Source organism: Pelobates fuscus, chromosome 4, assembly GCF_036172605.1.
Source record: "Pelobates fuscus isolate aPelFus1 chromosome 4, aPelFus1.pri, whole genome shotgun sequence".
NCBI lineage: Eukaryota > Metazoa > Chordata > Amphibia > Anura > Pelobatidae > Pelobates > Pelobates fuscus.
This window is the reverse complement of record NC_086320.1, coordinates 193,144,636-193,157,866: the sequence shown is the minus strand read 5'-3', so window position 1 is coordinate 193,157,866 and position 13,231 is coordinate 193,144,636. Positions and strand designations below refer to the sequence as shown.

Genomic DNA, 13,231 nt, shown 5'->3' with positions numbered 1-13,231 from the left:
CCAAAACGCTAATTCCGATACGATGGCGTTCCACACAGGTACCCACCCTACAACACTGGATGGACAGGGTCGAAGAAATACACGGGATGGAACAGCTAACCGCCGCCCTCAACGGCACCACAGAAAAATACATGCATGTTTGGATGCCTTGGCTCACGTACATCTCAAATAGGCCAAACTAACTCCCAGGACAGTCCCCGGACGCGAGCTCGAACCTGGGAACGCTTCAGAGGATCGAACCTTGGGGGCCCCTTCGGACCCAGGGGATGTGCCCGTCTGGACGGCGGGGGGAGGCGCAGGGGGCTGCGGCCTCGATGGCGAACGAGCCTTCCCCTCCCTCTCCCTCTCCCACCATGCCTCACCACCACCCACCCACCCTACCTGCACACTCCACCCCCACCCTTCCCTACAATCTCTGAACACACTGCTCCAAGGAGCCACGTATAGGTTAAGACATACGGAGTCGAGGCTCCTGCCTCCCACAGGTCACCACACATGATTTAGGGAAAGGCCACACCCAGGCTCTGCAGATAAGCCCCGCACAATGGACAAATACCTTGACTAGGGAAGGCCACACGGCAGAGGGCAACAGGGATATGAGGCTAATTGCCAACAGGACGTATGAGCCACTGGCGCTTGCAGAGAGGCATATGGGACCCTAGACCTCCACTTGTGACAGACCGACTACTGACCACCACCAACTACCCAAATTGCCCAACCAGATGCATCCCACAGACAGTTAGCAAGCTTAAACCCCGCAGTCCATCAGCACATAATTTGATAATGACACATCAGCTTTGAACTGGCACCTTCCCCTCACTGACACAGGAAATTAACATTGACGGAGGTCCAAAGAGGGAAGAATAGGGATGACTGTTGGGTAACCAAATGATTGGGTAATACATGGAACACCTAATGCTATACTCCACGGTCATAAGTCGATACTAACACTTGACGATGCGGTCTGATCACACAACTATACTGATATGCCCGTGATACATATTTACCCTATGAACTAAGGCCTAACTCCATTAACTGCAAAGACGACTGAGTGGCAAAGGGGGCAACCCCACACAGTTGTACCGTACACTGAAAAAGGACCATATCGTGAGACCAGAGTGTATCCCTGATTATGTTTTCAATGTTTATGTATAACGCACCCCTTGAACCTGTCTTTATGTCTCGTTTGTTTTTGAAAACTAACAATAAAATAAAGATTGACCAAAAAAAAAAAATATTGACTAATGTTAAAGGTTTATCCAAAAATATTAAACCATTTGAAAGCTTGTCTAACAATATTAAATTGAGAACTGAAATAAAAAAACAAAATTTCTCTAAATTTGCTAAATTTACACTGCATCTATTACAGTCTAACATTTGCAATTATTTAATCAATTCCCCAGTTTTCTTGATTTAATGAATAAACCACAAAGTAAAATTCTATTGGCAAAACATTTCATGCTCGCTGTCCTATAAAAATCTGTTGTATCAAAACAAGATCATTTTAAAATATAACTTTGAAACTCTTTGAAATTAATTTAAAAATATAAAAGTATTACGCATTAAAAACATAAATTAAAATCACCCATCTCAAAAAGGGTAATTTTAAGCATTCTAGGCACCATGAAAATATTTACTTTTTTTAATTTTAAAAATATCTTGATTAAGGCTCATTATCATGTGTTAGTGTGTTTTGAGCATTTTTAATGTGATGCTTTATTTTTTTTTTTAATATTTTATATTAAAGATGTAGCAGACAACATCACAATTTAGTTCAGTCCAGGCACAGTCAGGGCACACATTGATGATGTGGAGGAGAAATCGAGACATTCGAGCTTATTCGCAAAACAAAGATGGACAAAAATCTGTAAAAATTATCTGAATGGATTTTCAAGTCCAGTATGTACTAAAGCTAAACTTCCACCACATTTAAAGATGATCTGCTCTGAATGCTTCTGGTAGAATGACAATTTGGTCATTATATTTCAATTGCCTTTTGGCAAGTGTATTATAAAAATCCTGTGTCATTTGTGCACAGGCACCACTACAAGCCAGGATGAAATAGTTTAAAAATATATTTTGAGGTGTAAGAATTAGTCATGTAAAGTCTATTGCTTACTAGCCACAGTCAAATATAAACAAAAGAGTTCAAAGTCAGAATTGCAAAACTTGGACATTGTTAAATAATATGGCTGGAGTTCGCACTGTTAATGTCTCTGGTCTTTACAATGGCTGGTCTTTACAATGGCGGCTAAAAAGCTAAAATGGAGGCGCCTAATCAGAAGATTATTGGTTGTTGATAGCTGGGTTACTTTTTATTTTTCACACCTCACACATACATTTTTATTATATATATAGTGTTTAATTAAACATAACATTAAATCATGGAAAATTACAGTTGTCACCTGGAATTTTCTTTGTATAAATTATATAAATATTTCTAAGAAATTATTTATTTACATCTATACAAATTATATTAATTTTAGCTATAATCACCTCTTATATAACTGACAGTTTTTCTGTGTTGAAACGATCCTCTGTGATTTGAATCACATTTTTTAAACTAAAACTGACAGTTACATATAAAACAAGCGGCAGAAAGTGCATCATATCAGCAGAAAATCAAAATTCACAATTGCTGCGTTTGAGCTGATAAGCACCTAGAATTGCACTGTGCAGTGAAGAAAAGACATTTGTTCTGAATGGATAATGATGGTTTATACCTAGTGTGCCAACAAGACAGTTTTTAAAGTGTGACATGATGGTGAAAAGAGAATTTCTGAAGACAGAACTACTTGAAACCATATTTGAGAAAAGGAAATTATTTTTAAATGCCATTCATCATATATTGACTTCAGAGTACTTCTATTGTGAGATGGGCAAATGATGGTTTAAAAATCAAAATGGTAATTGTGATCTTGATGGATGACTGAGGTTAACCAAAGTTCATCCAAAAATCAAGCTGCACATAAGGACAAAAAGATCAGGTTAATGAAAGGTTAATGAAAACTTGAATTAAATTTAATAGACACTTTGGGATGAGCCTATATATGTTAACCTCAAAGGGTTGACTCTTAATTACTTTAGTAATAATGTTAAAACTGAACACAATACAAACATTGAGAATATTTGATTCATATGTTTACAGTGCTAAAGTCAAACCCACAATTTTCTGCTTTTAATGCTATAAAATATGAATTTTAATATTTAAGAAATGGGTACTAACAGTGCTTTTTATTTTTAAATTCTTATTGAAGTAGTTTTGGTGCTTTCATAACATCCATGTAGTCTTAAGGATCTATGCTGTGTATATCTCATAAGGCACAATAATATGAAATATAGCTTGTAAATAAACAGAGATGTTCCATCATCCCAGGTGGGATTAGTAGTGTATCACTTTTCCCAAAGAAGCACAGTATTAGCTGTGTAAATTTAACTCATGCATTTAGTCCATATGCGAGTACTTCAGCAATGCTCTTTATATTGGCTACACTTAGTAGGACTGAGCTGGTTGCCACCCCTTCATTAACCAGGCTCTCCTGTATTCCTTTGGTCCATATTTATGCCTCTCAACGTGGTCGGCATGGAGAAATACATTATCAATGTTCACTTAATATGTTCTTCCACAAATAATGCCCCCCTCTGTAAAGGCAATCAAATCATATCTACATTGCTAATATGTAAATGTACACTCCAAATACTTGCACATGATACATGATAGACACAATGTGTAGATTTGGCTAGAGTTAGGTATGCTGGATGTATTTTTTAAATTAATCTTCCTGTTGAAATATTGTCAACCAAATGTAACTATACTATGACAAAGAATGACCATGAGTATATGTTTGTCACGATACGCTTACCAAATGAATAGCTCAACAGAAGTGACAGAAAAAGATGTATTACTGACCTTAGAATGATGGGCTTTAACGTATAAAATAGAGAGAGACGAAGTCAGAATAAAAGCCAAGATCAGGATGGCAGACAGGTGGATAAACAAAGCTGGGTCAGAGTTACAAATAAGTGGAAATCATAGAACAAGCTTGGCAGGGATACAGAGGTACTCATAATTGAAGGGCCAATCAGAAAACACACAGAATAGGCTTAAGGAATACACTAATTGGGAACTAAGATAGAAACCATGACAGGGTACAGAACCAGGGGCAAAATGGGGTAAAATAGTGTTAACTATGTTTTGATTGGTTTACGTTACCCATGTGATCCCAACAGTGAGAGAATGAGGCTGCCCGAGTGATGCAAGCTGGACAGAACCAGAAATGACATTGACCCACAGACGTCATTAAAGAATGCATTCCTAGAATGGGCAGCATCCATAACTCACAAGTCACAAGTCACGAATCGGAACAAATCGGAAAATCGACATGCGCAGCCTGCTTGGAAATCTGAACGGGCAGCACTTAGGTATTATCACGTAAGTATTGTTACAATATATTCTTATTACAAACGACTTGGCTTTTGATATATTATACATATATGCATCTGCATAAATATTTGATTAAAGGACCACTCTAGGCACCCAGACCACTTCAGCTTAATGAAGTGGTCTGGGTGCCAGGTCCTTCTAGGGTTAACCCATTTTTTCATAAACATAGCAGTTTCAGAGAAACTGCTATGTTTGTGAATGGGTTAAGCCTTCCCCTATTTCCTCTAGTGGCTTTCTCACTGACAGCCGCTAGAGGCGCTTGCGTGATTCTCACTGTGAAAATCACAGTGAGAGCACGCAAGCGTCCATAGGAAAGCATTATGAATGCCGCGCGTGCCGCGTGCACGCAAGCGTCCATAGGAAAGCATTATGAATGCCGCGCGTGCGCATTCAGCCGACGGGGAGGAAAAGAGGAGGATCGGAGGAGGAGAGCTCCCCGCCTAGCGCTGGAAAAAGGTAAGTTTTAACCCTTTTCCCCTTTCCAGAGCCGGGCAGGAGGGGGTCCCTGAGGGTGGGGGCACCCTCAGGGCACTCTAGTGCCAGGAAAACGAGTATGTTTTCCTGGCACTAGAGTGGTCCTTTAAGTAGATAGAGAGTCAACATTAAAATATGGATTAGACTAAATACCAAAAATTGTGCACTGGAAGGTGAGAGCTTAGTATTTAGTTCTCCTAAAGCAATTACATATCTAATTTAGATAACTAACAATATCATTATTTCTTAAAGGGACACTATAGTCACCCAGACCACTTTAGCTCAATGAAGTGGTGTGGGTGCCAGGTCCCTCAGGGTTTAACCCTTCACATGTAAACATAGCAGTTTCAGAGAAACTGCTATGTTTACATAGACGGGTTAATCCAACCTCTAGTGGCTGTCTTCCTGACAGCCGCTAAAGGCGCTTCAGCGACGCTGGATGTCCATAGGAAAGCATTGAGAAAAAAACTCGGGAGCTAACGTCGGCGGGGGAGGAGAGGTCACCCAGCGCTGGATTAAGGTGTTAACCCCTTCAGCACCACGGGAGGGGGACCCTGTGGGTGAGGGTCCCCCAAGGATGATAGTGTCAGGAAACCGGGTTTGTTTTCCTGACACTATAGTGATCCTTTCATGAAATATTCTAAATATGATAGAATACTTTACAATTTGTTTTGCATATGTTTACACATGTAACCTTATAGTGCTGGAAAATATTGAAAGCAGGAAAACTATGTATGCATGTTCATTTAATATATCTACAGATAGAAAATTAAATATTAAGACGTTACATGTCTTAATTTAAGATTAAAAAATTATGATGGTCATCATTAATATGATACAATCAAATGAGAACATGGGAACTTAAATAACCCTGGCTCTAAATAAATAACTCAGGGAAGAATTAAAATCCATAATTATTTGTCGCTTAATCAACTTTCTCTGTGAATTACATTATTTTGCCTGTGGGCCATTTCATTTTTATTTCTGCTATATTACAGAGAATAATACAATCTAGACATTTTTCATTTTCTCATTAGTCCTATTAGAAGAACTCCAGTAAAGTGGTTTAACAGAAAAAGCATTTTATCTTCTTCTCAAACCCGACTAATATATATCATAATGATACTTCTACAAAAGGTGACACTAGTGAAATCATTAATTATTTGGTTTTTCTATACTAAAACACAATGTAATATGTACTAAATGTTAATCTTATAATTATGTATAGATTGTATTCCTGTGAGAAAATCTTAGGCTTGTAAAAATGGGTGTTGATTCACATGATCAAGCTATAATTATGCCTTCTCAAAGGTTAGAGCCCATTGTGAGTGCAGAAGCAAGCACAAAATGAACAAGAGGAATGGAAAACAATATTCATGAAGAATTATAGAAATCACATTTGTTTTCTTTAAAAAAATATTTTTTGGGCTTACAATGGATCAATAAATCACAAAAAGACGTGTTTTAAATTTTGAACTCAATGGACTTTTTTTAACCTAGATTACTATGATTGCCATAAATAGTGACCTAACCGGATGAGGCTGCGTTGCCTGTCAAATATACCAGGGACACATCTGTAACTGGGTTAGATGAGTTAACAAAACTCATGAGTTAACAAAACTAATCCCCCCCCCACCCCGCCTTCTAAATACACACACACGCATTCACTGACAGACACACATACACTAGCGAACAGACATACACACTCACTAATAGACACATACATTCACTAACAGACACGCATACACTCTCACTAACAGACACACACATAGTAACACACTCGCTAACAGACACACACTCACTCACTAACAGACACACACACTCACTAACAGACACACACACTCACTAACACACACACTCACTCACAGACACACACACTCACTAACACACACACACACACACTAACAGACACACACTCACTCACTCACTACGATACACACACACTCACTCACTAACAGACACATACTCCCTAACAGACACACACTCACTCACTCACTCACTCACTAACAGACACTCACTCATTAACACACACATTAACACACACACATTTTTTTTTTTAAATTCAATCCCCCCAGCCTCCTTACTTTTGGGAATACTGAGTAGATAAGCACATTCCCTGGGATCCAGTGGGGCTGCTGGTCGGCCTGCCGGTGACTGCAGTCAGCGAGGGAGCATTAATCCTCCTGTTCAGCTCCCTCGCGCGCTGCATAATGATGTCATATTCCGGCTCCGGCATCACTGCGGTGCGCGCAAGGGAGCTGAACAGGAGGATTAATGCTCCCTCGCTGACTGCAGTCACCGGCAGGCCGACCAGCAGCCCCACTGGATCCCAGGGAATGTGCTCCCTCGCCGCCCACCCGGAAAGTGTCGCCGCTGCCAGCCTGGGGGGCCCTGAGCTGGTCACCCGGCCAGCTCCTGGGTCCCCCAGGACAAGAGGCTAGCAAGGCATTTGCCAGGGTGAATGAGTGCCGCCCAAGACAAATGCCTTGTTTGCCTCTGGGTAAATATACCCCTGCCTATTCCTCTTTTCTTTCTTTTTCTTTTTTTTTAATATTCTTTATTTTTAGCGTGCAAGATAGTACAAACAGGGTTGATATGTCACGTCAGCATAGAAAAGCATTTTAGGCAAATACACATGGTTCCATTGTCATCACATATAAGAAAAACTGCACATTTTATATTAAGGGTAAGCAAGCTAAACAGAGCATTTTTTTCATTGTTTGAGCAATAAACAGGCTATTACAAGGTATGTCAGTTGGTGAGGAGCCTGAAAGCTTCTAGGGAACATCTTGTGTAGGCTGCCATTAACTTATCTAAGCTAAGAAGTTAATAGAACATGCTAAACTATAATTAGGATTAGGGCTGGAGCTTGGTAGCCACTGGGTACTTAGGTTTACGGGAGGTAACCCGTTTAAAGCTGATGACATACGATGCTAGATAACATGGTACATAACACATATATTTCGTTTGGCTGGCTTAGAGGCTTCGTGCCAGTTTCAGTGTGAATCTCTGGGTAGCAGGTTGGGCAATTGGAGTAATGGGGGTAAGCTGGGCATTAGGCGGCCTGTAGCCGTAGCCTGAGGTGGCTCAACCAATGGCCACGAGTGGCAGCTTGACAAACCTGGGAGACCTGAGTCCATCTTGCTGCAGGTGAGGGTACCTGTGTGGTCTCGTACTTCACTGACCGCTATGCCACATAGTCCAATAACTGGATCATGGCCTCCAGGCTGTCTCAGTACCCTTGATTTGTGGTGCCATATGTGAGCTCTCTGACCGAGTGGCAGGCCAGCGTGAAGTTGGCTCGTGCCGTGCAGGGATGCAGCAGTGAGGTGGCAAGGTGTGTGTTTGGTGATGTGCTGCTGTGCGGTTCGGCGCTTGGAGAGTCTGCCGGCAGGCCAGTCAGTGAAATGGACACTTCTCTGCATGGGTGCTGGATCGATAAGCAGCTGCTTCAGCATTATTCCCCTGTGTGATAGGTATAACGGGGTGGGTAGCGCTGTGCCCTACGCGCCTCCAGAAGTCTTAGCAGATGTGATCAAACTCTCTCCACGCCTGTATCTCTGGGCTTTCTTGTGATTGCAGGGGTTGGTGCTCGGCGGCCATATTGGGGGTGGCCAGGAGAGCTGCTTCTTCTTGCGGTCCCCATGGCGGGAGATCAGCTACCTCCCCTGGCCACTAGGGTGCCTTCCACGTTAGGCCACATATGTGGAGTGTGGAGTGTTCGCTCCAGAATTTCACAAGGCGGGTGTCCATGGGTCTCCACTCGGTTCAGCACTGCTTTTTGTGCTGAGCTGGGCTGTTTTTGTCAAGATTGTGGCATTTTTTTGCCAATATAATGCTGTGTTTATGCCGGAGCTCTCTGCAAGCCAGTCTGGCTAGCTTGGCTATCCCTGTTCTTCTTTTCTATCCTAATATCCAACTTTTTTAGGAGCTTCACATTGTTGGTGTGTCTATACCTCCAAACATTTTGTTGAAATATGTTTATCGATAATAATGTTTCAATGACAATGAAAGTATAATACAACATTCTTACCATACAAAGAGCAATATTGATAAAACAAAATAGGGGGAATATAAATGCAAGTTTACATTTCATAGTGTGTTTTAAATGACTAATAAGCAAGATGATAATAAGTAAATCAATGTATGTATATGTATATATAATCCCAGAAAAATGCACTCAGAGGGCTTGTAGTCTTGTGAAATATTACCTTTATTTGTGCAAAATCAATGTTTCAGTCTGACTCAGACTTTTTTCAAGCATGAGTTACCTCTCATGCTGCAGCTCCAGTCACAGAGATATGTGGCAAAGCCCAGCACTGATCACTGACTAAGGAGCATGCAGAGAGAACTCCAAAAGTTTTTTTCCACCCCTGGGTGTCTTCCTCTTAATAGAGGGGACTCTGCCAGGCTGGCATTATATAGATTTTGGCACATTTAAAATTACTGAGTGCAATTGTGCTCAGCTGCGATATTTAAACCCATTTAATGAGCTATGTACAGTGGTCACTTTGAGTGCTGCATAAGGTCCATCTGTCAGTCTTGGGTCGCTAACTGTGGCCCCAGCTGACAGAGAGGACCTTCAGCTACTGAAAGATATCTGGGGTCCCTTGGTACGAGCAAGAATCCAAACACTGCTGGTACCTTAACTGCATGATGATCTATGCTGTCACTGGGTACTTAAGGGATTAATCTGTATTTTATATATATTTCGGTCTGTACGGCAGAACCACTACTGGGATTGTATGTTCCAGGTGTGCCCAAATTCCAGTCTGTGTTAATAAGAAACATTGTTCTTTTTCTAAATCACATTTTAGTTGCATACATTTTTGTTAGTAAGTCATTTAAAATTTCTCATAACAACCTGCCCCTGACCACATCCCAATCACTCCTCTAAAATGAAATTGTCCCTCTTTGTCCATTTTAAATGTTGGAAGGCATGTATGATGGTGTGTTTCAGTGATAATTTATGTGTGCATGTCAGCATGTGTATAAATGTCTGTGTATACTGTATGTATGTCTGTTTGGGTTGTTGTAACAGTGCATGCTGGAACCAGTGGTGTATCCTGGTTTTGTGCTGCCCTAGGCAGGACAAAACTCAGGCGCCCCCCTCCCGCCCGCGCCACCCCCATCCAACCCTTCCCCCCGCCCGCACCACCCCCACCCTTCCCCCGCCCCGCCTTCTAAATACACACACATTCACTTACAGATACGCATACACTAGCTAACAGAAACAGACACACACACACGCACTAACAGACACACACTAACAGACATACATACACACTTACTAACAGACATACATACACACACACACTAACAGACACACACTAACAGACATACACACACACACACTAACAGACACACACTAACAGACACACACACACACACACACACTAACAGACATACACACACACACTAACAGACATACAAAGACACACTAACAGACATACGCAGACACACTAACAGACATACGCAGACACACTGACATTCACACACACACACTAACAGACATACACACACACACACTAACAGACATACACACACACACACATTAACAGACACACACACTGACATACACAGACACACTAACAGACATACATACACAGACACACACTAACAGACATACACACACACACACTAACAGACATACACAGACACACACACTAACAGACATACACACACACACACTAACAGACATACACACACACACACTAACAGACACACACACTGACATACACAGACACACTAACAGACATTCACACACACACTAGCAGACATACACACACACACACTAACAGACATACACAGACACACTAACAGACAGACACACACACTAACAGACAGACACACACACTAACAGACAGACACACACACACACACACACACACACACTAACACACACACAGACATTCACACACACACACACACTAACAGACATTCACACACACACACACACACTAACAGACATTCACACACACACACACTAACAGACATTCACACACACTAACAGACATACTCACTCACTTACCCCCCCCAGCCTCCTTACCTTTGGGGGGGGAGGGTCCTATTTCTCCCTGGTGGTCCAGTGGCTGCTGGGCAGTGCTGGCGGGTGGCCGGTGAGGGAGCACTTCCTCTGAGCTGTCTGCTCAGCTCCCTCGCGCGCCCCACAGGGAGCTGAGCAGACAGCTCAGAGGAAGTGCTCCCTCGCCGGCCGCCCGCCAGCACTGCCCAGCAGACCGCCCGCCCGCACGGCATGTCAGTTAGCCGCAAGGCTAACAAGGCATTTGCCCTGGGCGTTTGGGGGCGGCTTTTTTTGCCGCCCCCTGGAAAATGCCGCCCAAGGCAAATGCCTTGTTTGCCTCGCGGCTAATACGCCCCTGGCTGGAACGACAGAGAGCAATATCTCTGACATATACGTACTGTCATGAAGTAAAATTCCTTCACAGTCTTATGGAGAGAGAGAGAGATTTATATATATATATATATATATATATATATATAAAATACAATTATATCAGATGTACTTGCAAGTGGTTAAGAAATAGATTTTTTTTTTAAATGCTATCTAAGGCAGGTATTTTAAAGCTTTGCAAGTGATAAAAGACTTCAATACATTACTGAGTTGTCATTTTTGCTTACAGGAGTAATTTTTTTCCCACAGTTCTCACCTTTCTTTTTTAGAGAGTTCCTTTCCAAATATCGAATAGATTATACACTAAAAGAAAGACTCTGAGAACCCCATCATAGCTGACAGATCCAATGAGTCCAAGGTCCGTGCCTGGGAAGCATTTACAGTTTCATAAATTCCACATCAGATAATGCATTTCACAGCTCCATATTTATCTCATATAAGGATTCCAAGAAGAATGGCATCATATTCAGAAACTGTGATTCCGGTCTGTTTGAAAATAAAAAGAATTGTATGTGCCCTGTAAAACAGAAACATAAAAAAAGGAAAAGCTATTAAATCATGATAAATATTCGTTAAACAAAGTCTGATGTTCGAAAATGTCACTTTACATTTTTACAACAACAATTTGTGTTCATAAAATAGAATTCATAGAATGCATGTGGCCTACATATTAATTTAGGGTCCTGAAAAAAACGGATGCTTGGCAAACTGAAATTATACATATGAAATTAGATAAACTTTTTATAATGAGTACACATACAAAATGAGCTACATACAAACACTCATGCGTTTCACACTAGACACGTGCATTTGTTGCATTCATCCTTAAACAAATTAAATCTGTTTTGACAACTGGATTTGTCTGAAAGAAAGGACATTAAGATTTATTTTTAAATTGATTCATTCATTCACTTGAATAGCAGGGCATTCTAAACCTGAATCACAAAACAATGGAAAATATTACAAACACTAAAAATGAATTCAAGAGCTTTGTTTTGGACAAATCAATTTGTTTAAAAATGATTTAATTCATTTATGGCTGAATGCATCGAAAGCACACATCTATTTCACACCCATTCTATCGAAGAATATATACAAGGTTTAGAGATTATATTAAGTTAAATGTGCATTTAAAACAGAAAAGGGTGGGGGCGGGGCCGGCCCGCCATGCTGACCGGTTGCATGCAGGAGAGGCTCCAGAGAAATCTGGCCTCTTAGGCTGCAAATGCAAGCTTTTCAACCAAAAGCAACCTACGAGATACTCACATGGATGTGGCAGAGGTAGCAGACCCTGAGATCGGGAGCTTTGGGCCCCCTGGAGGGGGTATGAGGCTTTGGAGGCTGCGGCCTACCTGGGAGAGGAGCGGGTTGGGCGGCCGCCACCATGCTTTCCTTCCCAACTGCCACACACCGACTTCATGAGTCGCCTGCCGGTCCCATTTCTAGTTTAGTGCCAAGTCCCCAATCTATCTAAATCCCTTTGCAGCTAAGTAATATCCTGCTCACATTGTATTACTTCACAACGTTTTGTGTCATCTGCAAACGCTAAAACATGGCTTTCAATGCCTATTGCAAGATCATTTATAAATATGTTAAATAGAAGCGGTCCCAAAACAGAACCCTGAGGGACACTTACCACTTTTGTCCAGCCTGAAAATACCACTTACCACTTTTGTCCAGCCTGAAAATGTACCATTCATGACAACTCGTCGTTCTCTATCCTTAAGCCAATGTTCTACCCAAGAACAAGTATATTCATCTAGACCAATATCTTTTAGTTTGAAGACTAACCTAATGTGAGGGATTTTATCAAATGCCTTGGCAAAATCCAAGAGCTTTATTTAAATTAATTTTCTTTAATAGCTGTAGCACCTTTTCCTGAGTCATCCAATCACAAG

At 41.3% G+C, this 13,231-nt stretch overlaps 1 protein-coding gene across 1 annotated transcript in view; it reads right to left on the bottom strand.

Annotated features, from left to right (window-relative positions):
* The window catches only part of CDH12 (cadherin 12), a 758,791-nt gene that overhangs the window by 336,152 nt on the left and 409,408 nt on the right, over window positions 1–13,231 (bottom strand). Inside the window, exon 3 of the mRNA XM_063451837.1 lies at window positions 11,590–11,850. The gene's annotated coding sequence lies outside the window, so the exon portion shown is untranslated. The remainder of the gene's footprint in view (window positions 1–11,589; window positions 11,851–13,231) is intronic.